General features: G+C 41.7%; 1 protein-coding gene across 13 annotated transcripts in view; it reads right to left on the bottom strand.

Annotated features, from left to right (window-relative positions):
• Positions 1 to 18,367, bottom strand: part of R3HCC1L (R3H domain and coiled-coil containing 1 like) — a 95,689-nt gene extending 77,322 nt beyond the window's left edge. For 2 of the 13 annotated variants that reach the window (XM_045438488.1, XM_045438491.1), the window contains exon 1: positions 17,941 to 18,263. The gene's annotated coding sequence lies outside the window, so the exon portion shown is untranslated. Of the gene's footprint in view, positions 1 to 14,499; positions 14,660 to 16,928 lie in introns of all 13 variants that reach the window. The other 11 variants (XM_045438485.1, XM_045438498.1, XM_045438499.1 and 8 more) reach the window with 11 other exon arrangements.
• Between the last annotated feature and the right edge of the window lie 423 nt (positions 18,368 to 18,790).

The following is an 18,790-nucleotide window of genomic DNA, read 5'->3' as shown; positions in this document are numbered from 1 at the left end:
CCAGGTTCTCTAACATTTGGTTCCCTGACCGGGAAACCCAACTGCACTGGCCCATTGTTGCCACCGGTTGGGGAAAATGACAAGGCGGTGAGTAATCTCAATGGAGAAGGCGCGCCCTGCCTGATATTCGGCACTCTCCTGCTTGGTCACCTCAGGCCAGCCCCGCTCCGCTGTTCCCACCAGACTCGAGGAGACTTGGTAGGTGAGGATCTGAACCCAATGTCAGACACCTGTAAGGCCTGGGGCCCCTGACCCAGTCAGACCCACCCATCAGGTTGGAAGGGGAGCCTGATCACCTCCCAGAGACCTTTCAGAGGTTTCACAGGTAGGGATTCCCAGGGAGGGAATGTATTAACCTCTGGTCTGAGTGTGTGAGTGAATGTGCAGCCCAATCTGGTCCTTCAGTTAGGACGTAATCTGTGGCTCCACGGGCAGGCACCCTTAAGGTCCCCAAAAGCCCACGGAGTCTGAGTGGGTCCGTCAGATTCCGTAGTGAACACCATACAGTCTATGGCGGCATCAGAATAGTTTCCGATCGTAAGTCACAAAGCTGAGACCACTACGGCTAAGTGTCACCTAAGTTCCTTTGGGACATGGACAGACGGGCATCTGACTGGTCTCCTCATTTCAGGGGGCACCCCTATCCCTCTGTCTGTCTTTGTGACTCCATCTCATGAGAACATTATGAGGTCGGGACAGAGCACACCCACAGTTCTTGAGACTATGATCAAGAACTTCAAGAAGGAGTTTTTGGGAGACAATGGAATTAAGACGACCCCCGGCAAGTTAAGGCCCCTATGTGAGTTGGAACAGCCCACTTTTGGTGTAGGATGGCCCTCACAGGGAACCTTAGATGTCCCAACAGTCCACTGTGTCTGGCGTGTTGTCACCAGAGACCCAGGTCACCCAGATCAGTTCCCATATATCGACTCCTAGTTAAGAGACTGCCCAAAGCCTTCCCCCTTGGGTGTGATTTTCCTGCAACGAACAGGGACAGGCTAGGGTACAGAACTCCCCACTTCCACAAATTCTCGCCAGTGATCCGGCAGAAGAACCAGTCTTGCCCCTGCCATATGCCCCCCTGAGACCATCAGCACCTAACCCCCTGGTTCCCGATACTCTGCCACCTTCGGTCTCCCACCACCTCCAGACTCGGCAGATCCTCTCTCCCCCAGAACCAGCGGCCAGATTGTGCCCTTGGCCAGGCGCAGGCGCTCTCCAGATGCCAGTATGGGAGACGCGGGAACCTGAGAGACACGATGAAAACAAAACCCTCCAGCCTGGCAGCTCCATGATGCATTACCAGCCTTTCCCACTACTGATCTCCTCAACTGGAACCTTAACACACCATCATATTCCAAAAAACCACAAACCTAATGGAGTCCCTCTTTCAGACCCACTGACCAACTTGGTAAGACTGCCAAAAGCTGCTCCACACTTTAACACTGAAGAGAGACAGAGAATTATGAGAGGAGCTCAGCAATACCTTGAAGAACCTACACCAGGCAGGGTTGTCGATCCTGGCACCTGAGCTAGGACAGCCACATCTGAAGAACGTCCTACAGGGGACTTCACTACAGAAGAAGGACAAGTCCACAACCGCAGGTACCAAGAGACTCCCCTCTGGGGTATCTGAGCAGGGGCTAAGAAGACCAGGAATATGACCAAGATACCGTCAATCACCCAGCAGCAAGGGGAATCCCCAGGGATTATTATGAGAGGCTATGCAAGGCTTACCGCATTTACACCTCGTTTGATCCCGAGGCACAAGAAAGCCAACAGATGGTAAACACCTCTTTTTGTGGCCCAAGCTGCCCCAGATATCAGAAGGAAGCTCCAAAAACTCGAGGGCTTCACTGGAATGAACATCACCCAGTTGATCGAGGTTGCTAACAAGGTCTACATGAACAGGAAGGTCACTGCTGAGAGAGAAGCCGAAAAAAAGATGAGAAAAAAGGTCAGCCTCCTTGCTGCTGCTCTGAAGGAAAAGGACAACAAAAGGACAAGGAAGGTCCAGCTGCCAAAAGGGGGGAAGCCCAGAGCCTCCTCAGCAAGGGATCAATGTGTCTACTGCAAGGAGAAAGGACATTGGAAAATAAGGTGGTAGACACAGCTCCCTCCCTTACTATGGCCATGACATATGGCCCTTACTATGGCCCTATGGTGTCTGACAACTCCAGCCCTCCACCCAGATACACTAAAAAAGAAAATAAATGGGTTGAGGTCAAAGGGGCCACCCAGACCAAGAAAGGATGGTGGAAACTGCCAGATGGACGCATCTTCGTCCCAGCAACAATGGGAGGGCATCTAGTCAGCAAATACCATCAACTCACCCATCTAGGAAAAACTGCATTAGAGGCCCTCCTCAAAAAACAGTATTACATCAGTCTGCTGCCCGTGTTGTGTCAGACAATAAGCAAACAATGTGTGACTTGTGCCAAGAATAATGCCTGATCCATGCCGCGACTCCCACCAGGAGTCCAAATAGGAGCTACCCCCTTTGAGGACCTTGAAATAGACTTCACAGATGTCCAGCCAAGCCGAGGACTTAGATACCTCCTAGTGATAGTCTGTACATACTCTGGATGGGTCAAAGCCTTCCCAACCAGGACGGAATGGAGCCAGGAAGTAGCTAGAGTCCTCCTGAAAGAAACTGTCCCCCGGTTTGGCTTACCAGCCACAATCCACAGCGATAACAGCCCTGCGTTCATGGTGGACATTATACAAACTTTAACCAACTACCTCAACATCACCTGGACTGCTTACTGGCCTCAAAGCTCAGGGAAAGTAGAGCGGATGAATCGCACCCTCAATGGAACCTTAGCCAAGTTCTGTCAGGAAACAGACCTCTCATGGCCGGACCTATTGCCCCTGGACCTCCTGCGTGTCCGTTGCACACCAGAAACTCAAGGTTTCTCCCCTTTTGAACTAATATATGGAAGGCCCCTTCCATGTCTAAAGAGCCTCCCAGGGGACCTACACCAAATAGGGGATAAGGGAATAAGAGAACAACTTCAAGCTTTAGAGGCTACCCTAAATGAGTTACAACGATATACCACAGATAGGGCCCCAATCTCTTTAGGATCCCCTGTACACCCCTTCTCACCAGAGGACTTGGTCTGGGTCAAAGATTGGAAAAAAGACCCTCTCAAACCACAGTGGACTGGGCCTCATACCGTTACTGTGACCTCCCTACTGCCCTCAAGGTCACGGACATCACTCCATGGGACCACCACTCCAGAGTCAAGAGGGCCAAACCTGAGGAGCCCCAGACTTGGAAGACTGACCCAAGTCTGACAAAACCGCTCAAAGTGACCTTCTGGAGAGTCCTACATTCTTAGGATCTTCAGCCCTACTCAAACCACACCCAGGAAGCTGGCTGGTCTACAAATGGCAGAAGCTTGTGGAATCGCCAGTCCAATAAAATAAATAGACCGTCCTTACTCCTTGCCATCAGATTGGCAGAGGTTGCCCCAGAAAGCTGGGAAAACATCGAGAGATTCCTGTTCGCACTCACCTTCCTCTTACTGACTGCCTCTAATCTGGACCCCATTCATAAACCTTCAGTCTTAAGGCCCAGTATAAATGAGCAGTGTTACTACCCTAGGGACAAGAATAGCCACGGGGATAGGGACTGGCCATGGGGATAGGAGGCACAGGCTCTTCTGTGGAACGATATCATAAACTGTCCCGAGAACTCAATGAAGACATGGAACGAGTGGCTGACTCCCTAGTGTCCTTGCAGGGCCAAATAAGTTCCCAGGCAGGAGTTGCCCTCCAGAACAGATGGGCACTTGACCTCCTCACTGCCAAGAAAGGGGGCACCTGCATCTTCTTCGGAGAAGAATGCTGTTACTTTATAAACCAGTCAGGAATAGTCACAACCAAAGTCAGGGAATTAAGGGAAAGGACCCATAATAAATGAAGATGATGCCTTCTAACACAGCCTAGATAGTAAAGTGTTTTTTGTTGTTTTTTTTAAAGATATAAAACAACAATGGTGGAAAAAGGAGAAAAAAGTAACAAAACTTTGGAAGCTGGAACACATGCAAATATTTACAGCAGATCCTGGGGAGTCAAATCCCAATCCAGCAGTAGAGAATGCTGAGACCCAACCCAATTTATAGCCAGAAACCTACACAAGGATCAGGAACGGACAGCACCGCCTCTGGAATTGGAAGTGAAATGGAGAAAGGGCACGGAGTGAAAGCTGTCTGAGGAGCAGTTAGATCCTTAGATCTCTTCTGCTCCCTGAAAAAAGACTTGAGGTTATCTCTGCAGAATGTAAAAAGGGATGATCTCTGGTTTAGGGGCTAACTGGAAGTACAGAGGTCTTTAAAACAGTGATGAAGTGCACATGGTTGAAAGCTAAGATCTACCCTTCCCCACTCCCATTCCCACACACTAGCTGCAAAAAAAAAAAAAAAAAAAAAAGAAAAGAAAAGGCAAATTGTTGTAAATTAGAAGGACCTCCAAATACCTACAAATACCCAGTACTACATAAAAACAGGCAAAGACCTACACCAAGGCACATCACTATTAAATTTCGGAATACTGGGGGCAAAGCAGAGACTGAACAAGTTTCCAATGAGTAGGTCCAAACAAAAGAAGAGGACTCAAATTTGCTGAGGACTTCTCAATAGCAACAGAGGACAAGGAGAAATAATTATGCCTTCATAATTCCAAAGAAAAATATTCCCAATCTAGAATTTTACACTCACACAAACTAGATTTACCAAATGTGAGGACAGAAAGAAAAGACACTCTGACATGGAAAGGCTTAAAAATTACCTCCCATATAATAAATACACTTTCTTAGAAAATCACCAGAGGACTAAGAATTTAAAGTTCTAACAAATTTAGGAAAAGGCGGATTGTTCCTAGCCAGGGTAAACTGCCAAGAGAATCAGTTTCAAATCCATTCAATTGATAAGGACAACTTAACCCAAAAGGCACTCTTTTAAGCCAAACAATCAGGGACAGATTCAACTCCAATAAACACCCCCGCCTGAGGGCCAACAAATGAACTACAATGTCACCCAAGTAACCATGCATCTACAGATGATGTTAACCTACTTCCACCTCTTAAAATCTTCCAATCCCTGAACTCCACACTCCCAAAAACCACTATGTATGATTAACACTCTGCTTTGTTCAAGATTTGCCTGATCAGATATTCTAGATAGTGGGATCATCACCCTGACACCAAATGAAGAAATAAATCCCAACAAAGAAAGGCATGGATATAGAAAACAGGATATTCAATACAAACAAGAAGTGAAGGAATATTGGTGAATGGGATTCCAGGATGCTAATTGCACCAGAAGTAGAAGGCAACCAATCCAGACTGAAGCTCTAGGACAGAGCCAGGCATGCTGAAGGCTGTCGTCCCCATGTTCTCTGCCACAGTAGCATCTTTCAAATCCAACACAACTACCAGAGGATGTGCTCTACCTAAGCAAGAGGGTAAATGAGGAATAAGGAAGGTTAAGAGTTACAATACTGGGAATCTAAATTGAAAAGGAAAGAAAAGTCTAAGAATAACAAAGGGAAATCTTCCCCAGAAATGAGCTGTGAAGCAGGCCCAGACAGTAGGTGTAGATAGGAGGACAATGAAGGTCTCTAGAAGAGAAGTTGCCAAAAAAGGAAGAAAATTAGAACTAACACATTACTGTGACTGACCTTATAGAAAACTGCACTGAAAGGCTACTATTTCAAGACACTATCAGCAAATAAAATTTGCACAGGCACAGTAACGTAAACATAAGAGTAACTATTTCATTTAACCAGATATTGTAATATAACTAAATTGGGAAGGTAGAGAAGGAATAGCAGTGGTGATGGTGGTTGAAAAACAGTACAGAGGCATGTGGGTGTCTCAGTCACTTAAACAGCGACTTTAGCTTAGGTCATGATCTCGCAGTTCATGGGTTCGAGTCCTGCATCAGGCAGAGCCTGGAGCCTGCTTCGGATTCTGTGTCTCCCTCTTTCTCTGCCCCTCCCCACTCACACTCTGCCTCCCTCCCTCCCTCCCTCCCTCTCTCTCTCTCTCTCTCTCTCAAAAATAAACATTAAAATATTTTTTTTAAAAAAGAACAGTAAAACTTTCTCTATCTTAATAGAAACTTAACATATAATGAAAAAATTGGTGAATCAAAAGACAGCACTACACATATATTATTTAGAAATATGGATACATAAATGCCAGAAGAGCTGAAAGTGGTTACCTTTAGGGAAGAAACTAGAAAGCAAGGGGATTCACTATGTTTTGTTATAAATTCAGTTTTTACTATTTGACTTTTAAAGCTTGTCTATTTTAAACTATATGTCTGTTGATAGAATACAAAAAACAGCAACTGACAAATTTCTTATCTTAAATGTATTGTTCATCATTTAAAAAAATAGATAAATAAAATATTTTCAATTGAAAGGAGTAAAAAAAAAAAAAAAAAAAAAAAAATCCTAAGGAAAAAGGTCTCCCTTTTTGTTGGGAGACCTTCACATTTTTTCCTAGTACTGAAAGAACACAAACATACAAAATACAGAAGCTTTAAAAATAAAAAAAATTTAAGGCAAATAATTACCACTTGAGTGGACAAAATTCAGTAATTGTAATACCAGGAAGATTGTAGGTCTGATCTTACTTACAAATTCATTAATGATCAGGAGAGTGCAAATAACACATTTAATTAAATTTGCTCATTTATCTATTTGGGGAAGTACGATTAACAGCAGTGAGAGAGAGAGTAGTAACATAAAAGGACAGAGACGAATTAAAACATTGCCCAAAACAACCAAATTGGAGAGTGGATGGAAAGCTAAGTAAAATTAGGGGCTAAAGACAACAAAAGAGAGGTATCAGAGGCTTATTTGCCATCATTTTACAGCACACTGTAGCAACGTGGAGTAATTTCAGCCAATGCCAATGTTGAGGAGATACATAAAACACACACATTATGTATACGTATGTTTGTACACACACAAGCATACATATACGTATATACACATAATTTTTTCCTTATGAGAGACTGATAATCCTAATTAAACAAGGATCTGTGGGGCACCGGGTGGCTCAGTCAGTTAAGTGTCCAACCCTTGATTTCGGCTCAGGCTGTGTTCTCATAGTGGTGAGATCAAGCTCCGCAGTGAACCTGGAGCCTGCTTTTGATTCTGTCTCTCTCTCTCTCTCTTTCTCTCTTTCTCTCTCTCTCTCTCTCCCCCTGCCCCCATCCCCCACTCTGGCATGAGTGCATGCTCTCTCTCAAAATAAATAAATTTTAAAAAAAACAAACAAGGATTTGTAAAGGATTATACCCTAAAAACAAAGTACTGTTAACGCAATCTGACAAGAGTGGTTTTATATTCATAATTTTTATAAGTACAGAAACTCTATCAAGGATTACCAATAATGACAAACTGTCCTAAAGACAATTAATTCTGTTGTCTACCTTGTATTCTTCATCTAGCCACACTTGGATTATCCTGATTGTTCCTGTTCTTTATTCCCAGGCACTGACCACTCAGAATAGTCTACATTTACCCATCTCTCCAGCACAAAGGTGTCGCTATGTGACTAATTTTCACCAATAGAATATGAGCAAAAGTGGTACGTGTAACTTTCAGTAAGTATCCTTAAAGGGAAGGAGATGTGTTCTTTTCTTCCTCCTTTCTGATGGATGGAATGTGAATAAAACAGCTGGAGCTCCAGTAACTATCTTAGACTATAAAGTGACTTCAGAAAAGAACAGAATCCATGCAGAGAAGTGCAACAACATGACACCATGACAGACAGACCATACCAGTCCTAGACTACTTTGGGAATTCCTGACGTTGAGCGAAATACACTTCTATGATGTTTAAATCTCTGCTGTTTGGTTGCAACCAAATCTAATCCTAATTAGTATAACCGCTATGCTAAGGCACACTCCTTGTTTTGTTTCTCTAAACATTCTCCTGCCGCTCCTTTATTGTGAGTATTCCTCGATACTCTATTGTTGGTCTTTTCCACTCTTCTCCCACTGGGTTCTAGGCCAACATTCTAAAATAACATCTCTATGTGTCAGATCTTTGAGCTCTAGTTTTATCTCCAGCTGCCTATCATTCCACTTGTATGTGACATAATTAAACAGGAATACAAGTGATTTTTAAAACGCACACATTAAATAAAGTAGTGGTGGTAGCAACAGCAGTAGTTATTGTGAGGGTAATAAATAGCTAATATTTACTGAGCTCTTAATATTTATTAGGCACAGTTCTAAGTCTAAGAGCTAATCCTCACAACAATCCTATGAAGCAGGAAGTATTGTGCCATATCCATTTTAAAAATGAGGAAACTGAGACCCAGACATGTTAAGTAACTTGCTCAAAACATATAACTAGTGTATCAAAGAGATCATTCAAACCTAGGCTGTCTAGAACCCACCCTCCTAACCAATGTACACTAGTACTTTATTCTAAGGATGCTATCACAGCTTAAGACTTTTTAAGTTGTCTTCAGCAACTACATGACAGTCATTTAAATATCCACCATGGTAATAAGTTTTATGCCTCTGCAGAATCATTTTTAGAAACTGTCAAATATCACTTAGAAATAAGTAATTAAGATGAGTGATCAAGCTAGAAAATACTCTCTTGAAAACAAAGGATATGATCAAGCAACGAGACTGGTTTTCTTGTATTGACTCTACTGTTTCTGAAAGCAGTTTCAAAAGACAAATTCCAAAGAATACTTATTTGCTAAAATAAATGTATGGCCTCAAAAACAAATACTTTAAAAGTGAGACCTTTCATTTTTACGTTCTTTAGTTTTAAAGCACCAGATTTTTTTTTAACTAGCACTCAAATGATCTAAAACCTAAAATTTATATTAGCACTTGAACTCATTATCTTTCTCCCTAGGCCTATCTGAGGTCTTTTCCCAATGTCACTATCAATGACACTACAATATACCTGCTAGGTCAGGCTCAAAACTTTGAGATATTCTGATTCTTTCAGCTTTTCCAACCCCATATTTACTGTTCTTCCTCCACGAGAGCTATCATGTTTTCTGTTTCCACATTACCCCACTACTGCTGTATTGAAATACTCCCCAGCCACTCTCAACTAGAGGTTAGCCCACAAAGCTGCCAGGACAACCATTCTCACTGTTTTTATCATATGACTTTCCCTGGTATTCAGGGAAATACTTGCCCTGGTATTCAGATTGGCAATGGGAAAGCCAGAATTTGAAGCCATTTCCTAGGTTCCCACTCAAAGTGAATACAAATTTAAAGATCACTGCCCAGAATATAATTCATGCTAGTTCCAGAAACTGCCAGACACTACTCATAAACATGTTACCTTTCTTTAAAAAAATCAGGATACAAAATTTATATACAATAGCAAGAGATCCCAATTTAAGTGCATCTGTATTACATTAATAGGCATACATAGGAAGGAAATAATCTTAAATGTTAATAGTTACTTCCAGATGGTGAAAATATGGATATATTTTCCAAATCCTCTATAATGAGCACATATTGAATTTATAATAAGAAATACTTAAAAATTAAAACTATATGACATTATGAAGTCAAAGATAAATTCCTTGACATTGAACTCAAGTGTCAGAAGCAAAGAAAAGTTTCAGGCTACCCAAGGAAATAAACAAGAAGCACAGTACAAAAAAGAAACACTACAGCAATAAGTGAAAGAAAAGCAACGTCACATTAACAACAATGGTCGCAGAAACCAAGAGCTACATGGCTCCTGGGGCTTGTTGACTCCAGTACTTAATAAATCATTGGTTCTTACGCTAGAAGAGTCAAGAGGCCTAAAAGGTCACTGGAAATTCTGAATGTATTGAAAGATGGTCACACTGAGATTGAAACTGTTATTTGGGATAGTTGTAGAGAATTACACACCACATAAACAAATCAAGACTACTAATTTTCCTTCTGGGTAGTCTCCTAAAATGAAAATGTGAAATGAAAGCACAAAAGTTCTGAATAGATTCATAGGATAAAAAAACTTAGGACCACTAAATAGGCTATAAATTCATCTCTTCCTGGCACTAGTTTTTTTAATTCCAGTCCAACATCCCTTACCCAAAACACCTGGGGCCAGAGAGGCTTCACAATTCACGAACTTTTTTTATATTTTACAAAGGTTAATATGGTACATATTCCATATGTTACAAAATATTCCAACTAGGGCTTCAGGCAAAACTCTAATTAAACACATTAATACTTCTATGGGAAAAGTATAAATCACTACACTATGTAAAATAAAGACTACAAGTAGCCTGACATCAGTGCAGACTGAATTTTGCTGCCAACACAGTTTGCCACAAACTTCTTAAAGACTTCCCATTCTCGTAACAGTTTGAATTTAGGAAACATGGATAAGAAATTATGGACCTGAAACTGGTTACATCTAAGAGATGGAATTATGCATGGATTTTATTTGTTTCTTTCCTGATATTCCACATATTCAACAGTGAACATGTACCATATTATTTACAAAACAATACTTGAAATTTAAAAAGGGATGTGAAAAAGCCCAAATACAGATACTGACCAACTTGCAAACTGGGTTAAAAAAAAGAAGATCTTGTTCAGATTTCAAAAGCCAAAAAAGTAACTTAAAATAGCTCTGAGTTTAAAAGTTTTTACAAGTTTTGGGGCGCCTGGGTGGCGCAGTCGGTTAAGCGTCCGACTTCAGCCAGGTCACGATCTCGCGGTCCGTGAGTTCGAGCCCCGCGTCGGGCTCTGGGCTGATGGCTCAGAGCCTGGAGCCTGTTTCCGATTCTGTGTCTCCCTCTCTCTCTGCCCCTCCCCTGTTCATGCTCTGTCTCTCTCTGTCCCAAAAATAAATAAACGTTGAAAAAAAAAAAAAATTTAAAAGTTTTTACAAGTTTAGTATAAGTATTTAAAATAAATGAATAAAAATGCTATCAACAGTGGGGGAAATCCTTATTAAGACTCAACAGGAAATTTATGAACTGAAATTCAAAATGTGATAACTGTATTAACTCATTTGTAACTTACTATTTTTCAGTTCAATTAAGTGCTTGTGACAGACTGTTTTTCCCAAAGATGGCACCTATCTCCTGTCCCCAGCCTTTCTTACAATGTGACTTTGACATTTCTCCCGTGAGAAGTGGGTTCAGTGTAACTGCTATTTTTGACTCTGGCAAGTTTATGTCACTATGTAACTTCCACGAGTAGGTCCCAAAGATGGCACCTATCTCCTGTCCCCAGCCTTTCTTACAATGTGACTTTGACATTTCTCCCGTGAGAAGTGGGTTCAGTGTAACTGCTATTTTTGACTCTGGCAAGTTTATGTCACTATGTAACTTCCACGAGTAGGTCCCAAAAGGCAATACAGTTTCCGCGTGGTTCTTTTAGGATGCTCATTCTTAGGAAACAGTCATCACCTTGCTCTCAAGAAGCTCCACTGGTCTATGTGGAGAAACTGTAGGCAGGTGTTCTGTGGGACAGCCACATTAGCCCCAGACATGAATGCTGACACCTCCAGGAGCCGGCAGGTCACCACCAGCTTTTAATTATAAGTCTTTCCACCTAAAGGTCAGGTAAGCCATCTCCTCACTACCTTGTCTGAATTCAGACAAAATCCACAGCATAATAAAATGGGTATTTTACACCGCTAAGTTTTGGAGTGGCTTGCTACACAAAAAGCTAACCAGAAAAAGCGCCCCTTCCTAGTTCAGTAGCTCCATTCATATGAAACCTATACACGTACGTGCACACATACACTCTAATATCAAGCTTTTCTCAACACTGAAGGTCTAATCTGCCAATGAGAAATTGGACAGACCTGTTTAAATAAGACAGTTTCCACTTGGGAACTCAACAATTCATGTCAAATATATTCTGAGTACCTGATACATGTAGAACACTTTGCTAGATGTTTAAAACACAAAGGTAAATAACATATAGTTATTAATCTAATCTAGAATGGGAGGAAATAAAAACAAGTATACAAATAGTTTACAGAAGTATTTAAGTGCCAAAACTGGTACATAAAGTTAATTCCACCACAGTTAATTTATAAAATCATTTGGACTCATAAAAAGCTTTTTGATTTCTTTAGGAAAGTAGAAGAGCTTTGCAGATGCCTAGAAAAAAAGACTAAAAAAACATGAAAAATGTGGCCTTCGTTATGTGCTTATATTATGAGGCTGTTTTTTGTTGTTTTAATTCTTTATTTCCCAAGTTTTCTACAGCAACCATGTACCAGATTTATTAAGAAAAAAAATTTGGGGGGGGGGGGCACCTGGGTGGCTCAGTCAGTTAAGCATCCGACTTGGGCTCTGGTCATGATCTCTGGGTTCCCGAGTTCCAGCCCCCAGACCAGCTCTGTGCTGACAGCTCAGAGCCTAGAGGCTGCTTCAGATTCTATGTCTCCCTCTCTCTCTCTGCCCCTCACCTGCTTTGCACTCGTTCTCTTTCTCTCTCTCTCAAAAATAAACATTAAAAAAATTTTTTTTAATTAAAAAAAACATTTAAAAAATTTTTAATTTTTTTTAATGTTTATTTTTCTGGGAGACACAGCCTGAGCAGGGGAGGAGCAGGGAGAGAGGGTGACACAGAATCTGAAGCAGGCTCCAGGCTCTGAGCTGTCAGCACAGAGCCCAACGTGGGGTTTGAACTCAGGAACTCTGAGATCATAACCTCAGCCCAAGTCAGATGCTTAACAGGCTGAGCCACCCAGGTGCCCCGGAAAAAAATGTTTTTTATTTATTTTGAGAGAGAGAAAGAGCAGCATGAGCAGGGGAGGGATGGAGAGAGAGAATCCCAAGCAGGCTCTGTGCTGACAGCACACGGAGCCCAATGTGGGGCTTGATATCACAAACCATGAGATTATGACCTGGGCCAAAATCAAGAGTTGGATGCTTTTTTTTTTTTTTTTAATTTTTTTAACATTTATTTTTGAGACAGGGAGAGACAGAGCATGAACGGGGGAGGGTCAGAGAGAGAGGGAGACACAGAATTTGAAACGAGCTCCAGCCTCTGAGCTGTCAGCACAGAGCCTGACGCGGGGCTCGAACTCACGGACCGCGAGATCATGACCTGAGCCGAAGTCGGCCGCTTAACCGACTGAGCCACCCAGGTGCCCCAAGAGTTGGATGCTTAACTGACTGAGCCATCCAGGCACTCCAAAAGAAAACAATAGTTTTATTTAATTTTTTAAAAATGTGTTTAAAATACACTATGAAGAGAGTCAAGCAAGAGGTTAATAGATCTGTAACAGAAGCTATTCTGGTGTCAGCATGCCAAATATACAAAATAAATTTAGAATTTAAGGAGAATTTTCAGTAGAATAAAAACTGCATAAACATGTTACTTGTTTGCTATTAATATCTACTTTTCTTCCCTTTCCTTGCTAATTACAAATATTTAGAAGGTCTCCTCAGGTAACAGAAAACAACTACCTCAATAAGCTCTCCATCTCCTGGTCATGCCCTCCCAGATCCCTCCGGCATTCTGTCTCCCTCTCTGCATCTATCATTTCTAAGGTGGCCCTTCTCTCTACATCTCTGATTACTCTTCTTTCTAACTCTGCCTCAGACTGTCTCTCTCAGTGTTTCTGACTTCCTGTCTCTAGATGACCCTCGTTCTCTGTCTATTGTGTGTGTTCTTCTTTCTGTTTCCCTCCAGTGCGTATGTCTGTGTGTGTGTGCATGAATAGGTGTTTGTGTTACTCTCATGGACTCTGCCTTTTGGTCAGTTTCTTCCCCACAGCTACCTACTCCATTTCCAAGACATTTCTGTTACCTTTTCCCTCTAATCTTGATAAACTAGCAGGAATGGTATTATTATCCCTATTTTATAGATGATAAGAAAACACATACTGGACTACTGATAAATTTGAGAGTTTAGGATTTATATCCAAGTGCTTCTCTTCTTTAATACTCTTCTGGTATTCCATGGCAAAAAAAAAAAAAAAAAAACTTGAAACAGCCCAACTGCAAGCCAGTATTAACACTACATGTATTCTTTCCTAAGAAGCAAATCTCCTATTAAGGAGTGCCACATACCTTTTGCCTCTGTTTTTGCCTCTGTACCAAGTAAAATGGTCAGGAGCTGTCAGAAATCTATACCATTATATTAACAGGTTAACAGTGTTATTTGGGAATCTCACAATACTAGACACCAGACCTGCTGTTTCCAACAGTGCTTCTCTATTTTTATCCCTAGTCTGGAAACAACCATGTTTGACATTAAAAAAAAAAAAAGATATAAGAGGGACAACAAATGTTAATAAAACTGAAGAGTGAATCTGAAGAATGGAAAGCTATATAGAAAGCTAGCATGAGACAAGTGAAAAATGCACACCACAGACTGGAAGCAACTGGTCTATGTTTTATTGAGAGAGTAGAAAACCCTCTTCAAATGCAGGCTTACAGCTTGCTGAGCAACACCCTATAACTTCTCTTCTATCTAAAGCTCTGTCAACTGGAATCTTTCCGTAATTCAATAAACTCTTATGACTTACCCAGACTTCATCCATCCTGCTGGGCTCATCACCAAGGAACTCTAAATGTTTTCTCCACTAGCTAAGGGCACATTTTCTGATGGGTGGCATAGAAGTAGGGTTCTCTTTCAAGCTACCAATAGCCTAGTTCCATTTCTTTCCACTTCTATAAGTGGGAAGTCTGCAACAAATACAGTTCAACAAAGAAGAAATGTCTAAATTATAACTCAGGTTAATGATTGTCAAAGATCACCCTGTAGGTCCCCAATTTTATACAGAGTGTGAGGGCTAGTCTTATATTTATACAGGTTTATCATTAAAAATCTATACTTTTATTCTGGCACTAGTTCACTTAATTCTATTATGTCTAATGAGTCCATAAGTACTGAATCGACAATGCACCAGTTTTATCATTCATTCTGGTGAGCTATTTTGTGAATGGTTAGTCTACGGAGCTAATGAGGACAGGGTCACAGATTGGAAAATCTTGGCCAATTAGCTTTGCTGTGTTTCATGGGTTGATGGTTACAGTCAACAACCTTAACCTTGGCTAACAGAAACAAAACAAAACAAAATACACTGATCATGTGAAGTATTAGAGGAATGAATTATAAATGTTTGACCAAAATCAATGATTATCATAAAAATATAATAACATTTTTTAAAGTAATGCTAACATAATCTACCTTTTGCTAAGCCTGGTTAGTATGTGCCTAGTTCAAAAAATCTCTAATCTTTTCAGTCATGCAAGATTGGTTATTATTATCCCTGTTTTACAGATGATAAGAAAATGAACTCAGAATGATAATATGAACCAAAGTCGTAACCTATTAAGTGGTGGAGCCTGAATTCAAACTTTGATTTGACTCCAAAGCTTAGGTTATTTCCACAATACCATATAGTTTCTCAACAGCATGCCTTAGGGACGTACGACAATCAACAAAATGTTCTTACTCAGAACTATTCAGCACAGACATTACTGAGCATATCCACTACGTACACTTAGATGCTAAAGCTGAGAATGAGTTTACCTTTCAAAACTTCTTTAAGCAAAACAGCAAAGATTCTTGTTCTTTAAGAACACAAGCATTTAAGACAAAGGAAAAAATAATACATTATAGCATACAAAGTAATTTTTAATGGAAATGACTATTGTCATAGCTTTGTATAAAAGTCTATAGTGAAAAAATAGTTATTTTGCAGATTCATAACTGGAAGAATGAAATTACCAGGGCAGAGCCAGAGGATACCACATTAAAACAGAGTAAAGGAAACATTTTCTGAAAATCTGAGTCTGCAGGTATCTTGTAGTCAAAACTCATTTGTAGGAAATAAAAATAAATATTTTCAATTCTTAACCCTAAGATTTTGCTTTGACCAACAGATCAATTTTCTCTATTAGACTATCCTTCTTGGTTTCTCTCAACTCTCACTCCTTGCAAATGTGTACACCTATGTCACTAAGAGTTTTACCTTAATAAAAAATGAGGTCACCAAGCTCTCTGGAACCTACCCACTAAGCTAACTAACTTTTAGAGTCAAACAGTCTGACTTAAAAAAAAAAAAAAAAAAAAAGAAAAAAAAAAAAAGGCAGGAATGAGGGGAAGGACCAAAAAATGGCTCTATAAAACTATGTCCTAGTCAATAGTCAATAACTAAGTCATAAACACAGATAATTGTTCTACTACAAGCTACAATGTGCAGACAGAAAACAGCATCCTTACTGCAGGTTACAAATGAAGCACCAAAGCACATCCCAAACAACAATCTTTTCACAATAGCATTTTAGAAACCTCTAAAAGTGAAAAATAGCCTAATATAATCTTTATATAAAATACAATTGCTAAGAAACACACTGCAGAATGAGAACTTCTATTTACAGTATTTTGGGGAAAAAAAAGAATCTCAAGAAAATACATTATCTAAATTAGCATTTTTTGATCATCATAGTCAACAATTACAAAAGTAACAAAGCAATGAGCACTTACTCTATGCACTACTAAGTTTCTTATATTAACATCTCATTTAATCCTTATGAACACCTTGCAAGATAAATGTTATTGTATCTATCCTAGAAACTAGTAATCAGGCTCAGGGGGGTCAACTAATTTGCCAAAAGTCATAAAGTAAGTCACAACACCAGGATTTGAACGCAATTTGTTCAACTTTGTACATTGGACTAATTCACTGTACCGCCATCCTGTTTTTTTGAACCACATTTAAGCATTTTCCAACCGATGATATCAGTATAAATACAAGTTAGGATTACCTTATTACTACACCTCCAAACCCTTATATTGATTGTAAAATCCCATTCTCTACAAGGGGAAAAATAAGACAAAAAAAGCTACCTGCTTAGAGTCTCAGATCTTAACTGGCAGAAGACTGGAATGTGGGCTATTTATATTCTGAATTCTAACTATGAGGAAACAGACTTCTAGCATACATACCTAGGACAGATGAAGATGACCCCAGTATTTCAGCTACTGTGCACACAAGGTCAGTGGAACTGTGTTAGAATTAGAGCTAGACTTAGCACCAGAAGTATCTTAAAGGGGGTAAAAAAATACAAGACCTGCTGGAGACAGGCATCAGTTTAGCACAACTGATGAACAGAAAGTGCTGAGATCCTTGTACTTTTGTGGTGAAGGAAGGTTATAACTGAGCAAAATGGGTTGACAGGCGAGTGTGTTGGGGGTAGGGAAGTGTCCTAACTCTGGGAGACCTTAATTTGCAGATGAAGTTTAAAACGGACTCCACAGGTGACAGGGCCTTCAAGTCACCTCTTCAAGAGGTACATGGCTTAACGTCTGAATGGCTTGTATTCGTTTCCAAAGTCACTTCCCCTTATTTATTAAATCATTTGCTTTTCACAAAGAGCATGGTCATGTTTATAATCGAGTTTCAAAGACATGAACGTGGTTTTAAAATTCAACTGACCTAGACTGGAGACAGGAGAATAAAGTTATATCTGATACATGCTTTCTCCCACGTATCACATATTATCCGCTGACGCCCACAACACTGGAAGGCAGGCAGGCCAAAGACTAGTAGCCCCATTTTTCAGATCTAGAAACCGAGGCTGCGGAAAACGGGTTACAAAAGATCACAAGTCCAGCAAGTGACAGACCTGAGACTCGTCTCAGGACATTAGTCTCCAAACCCTGTGCTTCTTTCCTTTCTCAACTCTGAGAGGCGGCTTTATTGAGTAAAGAAAACTTTTAATAATCGGACTTGGGGGGTTTCGAGGGCCGCCCAACAAACCAGGAAGTACATCCTCCCGTTCAGACAGCTCACTCCCAGCTCATGCCCATAGCCCGGGGCTCCTGGACAGCCGAGCGGACTCCCTCAAAATGCTCGCAGCCCGGAAATCGCCTGCAGCCCCGGGGTCTTCTCGGGGCGGCCTCTGAGGCCCACAGCCCCGTTGACCCCTGGGGGGATCGCCACGGACCCGCTCAGTACCTGTTGAAACCCGGGAAAGGAATGTCCTCTCCGCAGAGAGTATTTGGGAAGAGGCCCCAAAGCGGGCGCTCAGCCTCTAGGACAGCAAAAGGGCCTCGGGAGGATCCCTGCAACCCAGGGCCCGCAGGGGTCGAAGGGCGGCAGCTTCCCAGTAACCTCCGCCCCAGACGGAGACCCGCCCCGTGAGTCACGTGAGGGAAAAAAATACCGGTAACTAACAAAAAGAGAAAGGAAGTCTTGTCCAAAGTGTGTGGGGAGAAGTGGGAGCGACCAGCCCCAGCTAAGGGTGTAGAGGCAGAAAAGGACAGGGACGTGGGGCTGCTCGTTACCGGGCGCGCCGTCGCTCTCCGCTTCCGCCACCTCCTCGAAGCTCTTGCTCTTCCGCTCGCGCCGCTGGGGCGCGCGCCAGGCCTCGACTCCTCCCCCCACCCGCGCCGCGGGGCCTTCTGGGGGCTGTAGTCCCTCCAGGCCGGGGCTGCGCAGGCTGCCTCCCGGTCACGTGGGGGGAGGGCTGGCAGAGCTGCAAGGGCGAGAAGGGGTTTGCGCTTCCGTCTGCTCAACCCTCTGGGCTTCGCTTTAGCTATAAACGTGCTCAGACGTCCTCCCGTCCCGCTTTTACACCATCCCGCCTTTTCCGTTAACGGCCAAGTTTTTTTTGAAAAAGGCAATATAATCCGTCGTCTCCACTTCCTCCTTCGTGCTCTGCCCTGCAAGTTCTGCTCCCGAAGAAAATGGCAATGTGGCCATCATTATCTTAATTGCCAAACTCACGTGAGGAATTTCCAGGTCTTCTAACTTAACCTTTAGACGCCATTTGAGGCTGTTGGACATTCTTTATCATTTATTTTCT

Source organism: Leopardus geoffroyi, chromosome D2 (assembly GCF_018350155.1).
Source record: "Leopardus geoffroyi isolate Oge1 chromosome D2, O.geoffroyi_Oge1_pat1.0, whole genome shotgun sequence".
NCBI classification, from domain to species: domain Eukaryota; kingdom Metazoa; phylum Chordata; class Mammalia; order Carnivora; family Felidae; genus Leopardus; species Leopardus geoffroyi.
This window is presented reverse-complemented; position numbering and strand designations above follow the sequence as displayed.